Source organism: Triticum aestivum, chromosome 3D (assembly GCF_018294505.1).
Source record: "Triticum aestivum cultivar Chinese Spring chromosome 3D, IWGSC CS RefSeq v2.1, whole genome shotgun sequence".
Lineage (NCBI taxonomy): Eukaryota > Viridiplantae > Streptophyta > Magnoliopsida > Poales > Poaceae > Triticum > Triticum aestivum.
Genome location: NC_057802.1, coordinates 297,250,017 through 297,255,172, shown reverse-complemented (window position 1 = coordinate 297,255,172; position 5,156 = coordinate 297,250,017). Strand labels below are relative to the sequence as shown.

The 5,156-nt window shown below is 44.8% G+C and overlaps 1 long non-coding RNA gene across 4 annotated transcripts; it reads right to left on the bottom strand.

Moving 5' to 3' along the window:
• Positions 1–464: 464 nt before the first annotated feature.
• LOC123078519 (uncharacterized) lies at positions 465–4,550 on the bottom strand. Of its 4 annotated transcripts, none has more exons than XR_006437496.1 (6): positions 4,118–4,550; positions 3,153–3,889; positions 2,316–2,549; positions 2,154–2,234; positions 1,910–2,002; positions 465–664 (listed from the first exon to the last, which is right to left on the bottom strand). It is a non-coding gene; the product is annotated as an uncharacterized lncRNA (long non-coding RNA). The 4 variants fall into 4 exon arrangements; XR_006437498.1 differs by having other exon boundaries at positions 2,181–2,234; XR_006437495.1 differs by having other exon boundaries at positions 465–2,002; positions 4,118–4,549.
• Between the last annotated feature and the right edge of the window lie 606 nt (positions 4,551–5,156).

Sequence of the window (5,156 nt, the reverse complement as noted above, 5' to 3'; positions counted from 1 at the left end):
GTTTCAACGCATTGCAATACCGTTTACGCTCACTTTTATTACTTGTTACCATACTGTTTTTATATTTTCAGATTACAAAAACCTATATCTACCATCCATATTGCACTTGTATCACCATCTCTTCGCCGAACTAGTGCACCTATACAATTTACCATTGTATTGGGTGTGTTGGGGACACAAGAGACTCTTTGTTATTTGGTTGCAGGGTTGTTTGAGAGAGACCATCTTCAACCTACGCCTCCCACGGATTGGTAAACCAACTACATATAACATGTGAAAATCTTCACAAGTGTCAGATTTGAACTTCAGCATCAAGATGTCTCTGTTTCGTAATGTCAAATAAAAAGGATGCTGGCATTGCAGTATGACTGAAACACTAAAAACTAAGTGCCAGCAGCTCAATGAAACTCAATGAAACTGAGATCTACCTCTTGGCTAGTTAACAAGAGGGAGAACTAACAACATCAAGGTAACCATTCTTAAAAGTTATAATTAACCGCTAAATAACTGTAGTTTCCAGACTAAGAGTTCATAAGTTAGGGGCCACATTAAAATCAAGGCATCGCTAGTTGATAAGCAGAGCAGAACAATCACGCATATCAACTACCACAGGTTCACGATCGGCTCAAAGTACTAATCATTTCCTCTAGGTCAGTCCTGAAATCTGAAAATAAACATAAGCAAAATCTCATGAAGCAAGAACTACTCCTGGAATGCAAATATCATCACAAAAAGGAAAATCATGCTTGTCTATCTCACCCTAAGTGCCGAGATTTTTTGTCGATGCTGCTGGCCACGGAAGAAAGTGGACGCGCTAGGAGAGCTCTGGCAAAATATTTTCTCTAGACCACAAAGAAAAATGGAGGTCGTGGTCGGTGCTACGCTCGGTGGTGCTCCGCCGATCCTGTGTGTCGCATCCAGAGGAAAGGCTTGGAGTGGGCACGGGTGCACGACTTGGGTGCCATTTTCATTGTCGCGATCGTGGATCCCTCTAGACTGTGGTCTCCGTCATGGATCTAGGAAGGAGCGCAGGTTGGTGCTGGACGGCTTCGGCATGTGTTGGGATTTGCTGATGGTGGTGATTAACGGGGGCCGCCGCAACGAGGCAATGGTAATGGCGCAAGGGCGAGGACACGGATGGGAACCCTAGCCGGGCAGGCGAAGGGATCGGCTGCCGAAGAGACCCGCCGTTGTCAACGTGCCAAATGCCACACAGTGTCGCCGCCCAATCAAAGGAGATTTTGGGTCTTTAGCCCGGCATGGAGTCGGGTGGAGGGGGGGACCTCAACGGCGCCTGCAAGGAGGAGAGCGGCGACCTTGGTCGTCGCCACCGTCGGGATGAGCGAGCCATCCAGAGTTTCCTCCGGTCCGAACCACTTCTACAAGCCCCCTGCAAACACACTGAGCCGGCTACCAAGACCGCAAGCCACCGAGTGTAGCGGGAGAGAGGCTGCAGTGGGGAGATCCATCGGCGACTCACCGCCCACGCGGTCAAGCCGCCGTCCATCCACCACTTATGAGCACCGCCAGCCGAGGGCGTCGCCGCCCTGGAGTAGGTTTTGGCGACACTCCACGTGCCAGGAGATTATGCGCAACCCACCGACGCATCGAAGGGAGGAGCCTCCGCCATCACCGTCGGCCGCCCGGCCTTAGCCCGATGGTGATGGTGGGAAGGGAGAGAGGAGATGGCGACCCCGGAGGCCGGGTGGGGGGGGTGGATTCACCTAAGTTGTCCGACGCTGGGGCGACATGGGGCGGATCCACTTTTTTTAGTGGAAGCATATATTGAGAAACAAAGCCCAAAGAATGAAAAGGAGAATAACAAGGACAATTTTCAGAGAGACCCCACTTATTGGTGTAAGATTTTCAACTAAGAAAATTAAATACACAACAAGAAGATGGAAGGTACCTCAAGTTATGAAAGCTCCCATATTCTTGTTAGTAATGTATACATGTCATTAGGAGCCTCTCCTACTGGCTTCAAGATTAAAAAAGGAGAGAGCTATACAAGAAAAACAGATCCTTCAAAATTGCAATATCAACAAATATTACACCTATGCATTACTAAGGTCTAAGGAGTATTAAAATATGAGATTTAGATGAAACAAATTGCAGAACCAATTGAGATATTTCAAAACAGAAAACATATATACCAGGGAATATATTGCTTCAATTCTCACATTTTCAGGCATGTCACCTCCATTGTAATTGTATGTGTCTTTATCCCTCTAGGACTACAGGAGAAAAATGCATATGAACCCGTTAGTGGGTACCATGTTAACAAAAAACAATGTTTCGATTAACAATAGCAGTACCATGAATGTTGCTCCACTTCTCTACAGCACAATGGTTGCCTGTCACTGAAAAGTCTATCTCATTCTCATGCTCTAATGTTGCTCCACTTCTCTACAGCTGATTGGTTTCCTTTAGCTGTCGTTCTTTACGGACACACCGTTGCTGGCCTAGTTGCCGCTCGTGAAATCACGTTAAAGCATGTGACTGGACTATATATGTTGGACTGGAGTATATGTTTCTCGGCTGGACTGGACCTATATATCCGGCTGTTAGATATTTCGGATGTGAGGAATGAAAGGAACAGTGCATATAGATGAGTAAATGGTACTCCCTCCGTCCCATTGATAAGTATCTTAACTTTTTAGTAACTTTAGTACAAAGTTGTACTAAAATTGAGACACTTATTTTGGGATGGATGGAGTATATAAATGAAAAGGTATCACTTAATATTGTCTGTTGATCTAGTGAGAAACGATGTAGCTCTTTTGCGACCAAATTATCCTGGAACATGCAAATACAGTACAAAATAATATTGGATTTGGCCGCTGAATAACATATTCAGTTAGAATTTCATGTCGCCAGCAATGAAGATTTTTTATTGCTATATATTACGAAAGGATGAAGCAGAGTAGAGATAGCAGCAACTGGACACCAAATTTCCAGACTACCGTTGTTTGAGAGCACATGGCAAAATCTTGGAAGTTATTTTGGAGCTATCAAATACTGCAATCCATATAATCATACATTACATCTCTGTAAATGATATACTTGCTGAATTAAATTTATCAGGTAATTGTTTCAGTCGGTACAACATTATTTACTTCTGCAAACATCTTGATTAATAGATTACGGGATACCTTCAGAAGACTTGATGTAACGAACATGTGACAGATCCATCATGTCACATTTGTTCGCAATTCCAATAGCATGTACTGCAGATAATCATCTGAAACAGATTCTGGAATATAAAGAGAGACAACAGAGAATGTGGAACAATGACCTCTTATGCAGGAACCTTCAAGAATCTGAGGGAAATACATATACAAAATCAAGCTCTACATTTAACAGTACTAGAAAATAAAGTACAAAACTTGCAGAACAGTTTGTTTACTGCATTACAATTAGAAAACACATCAATCACTGCATTTCCAAGATACTAAACCTGAACCTCCACAGTTCATACTCCATGACAAATAGCAAAAGCAATGCATAGATGCATAATCAAACCACACCGGGATGCCAACATTCAGCTGGAAAACCTGCTGGAAGTACAAAATCCCTGACAGCCAGGAGAATAGAAGAATTCTCCTTTTCATCTTTGACAGTGTCCATCGAATATTCATCATGCTTCTCCAAATGAACATGCAGCTTAGAGTTGCCGTCCAACAAAATACTTTTTAGTCACATCAATCAGAATATGAGAAACTCAGTCGCAAATAAAGACTTAATAACTCTTTGCAAATTCAGTCAAGCGTATCAGCAAACAATTGGACAACAGCTATTGGATTTCAGAAGAGAAGATACCAATCTGGTGCGGCCACATTCCCAAGCAGATAAGGCGTCCATTGCTGCTGAGTCATGCGACCTTTGAGAACTGAATGTTTCAGAGATGGTATGGATTAATTAGACTTATAGTTAAACTGATGTATTGATCAAGACGGAAGGAAACTACGAGCTCAAAATGAATCGCTTTATGTGAAGCCAAGAAAAACCAAGCGTAAGAACCCTAGCTAATTAACAAGGAGAATGATGCTTGCTCCTCGAGCACAACACACAGTGATGAACGGGCTTCAGGACGTGCGAGCGGCACATACGGACATACCTACTATGTGCTCTGCACACAGGAAGCGTTCGCCGGCAGCTTGGATGGATCTCGGATGGATCGGGAAGCAACGAGGACCGCCGCAACGAGGCGATGGTAATGGTGCAAGGGCGAGGACACGGATGGGAACCCTAGCCGGGCAGGCGAAGGGATCGGCTGCGGCTCCTCAAGGGGATCGGCGGCGACTCCTGAAGGGGATCGGCGGCGGCTCCTGAAGGGGATCGTAGCGACGATATCGGCGGCGGCGAAGGGATCGGTGGCGGGGAACGGATCGGCGGCGCGGAACGGAGGTAGTGCAGGGATCGAGGGCACTCTGAGGCCTCGATCCTTGATGCGAGCGCGAGGGCGGCGGAGAAGGGATGGAGTGCGAGGGCGGCTAGCGTGGTTCTCGCTCGAGGGCACCCCGCAGGCCTCGCTCGTGGTTTTTTTCGTTGGTTTATTTTAGTAGGGTTTTTTTTTGACCTGGAGGCCTCGCTCGCTACCTGGAGGCATCACTCGTGGTTTTTTTGTTTGGGATCGTTACTCGCGGGGAACTGCGAGGTGGGAGGTGGGAGGAGGTACCAAAAAAATCATGAGGGGTGGGACGAAAAAAATCTGGAAGCGAGACTACCAACTGTTTCATTAGAAGTAGAGATAGGTAGTGGGTCATTAAGCACATTTTCAAGCCTAGACAAGTTATCAGCTACGGGGTTCTCAGCTCCTTTTTTATCAATGATATGTAAATCAAATTCTTGTAACAAGAGAACCCAACGAATAAGTCTAGGTTTAGCATCTTTCTTTTCCATGAGATATTTAATAGCAGCTTGGTCTGTGTGAACAGTTACTTTGGTATCAACAATGTAAGGTCCGAATTTATCACAAGCAAACACCACTGCTAAGAATTCTTTTTCAGTAGTAGCACAATTTTTTTGAGCATTTTCTAGAATTTTACTAGCATAATGAATAACATTCAACTTCTTATCAACTCTTTGCCCTAGAACAGCACCAACAGCATAATTACTAGTATCACACATAATTTCAAAAGGCAAGTTCCAATCAG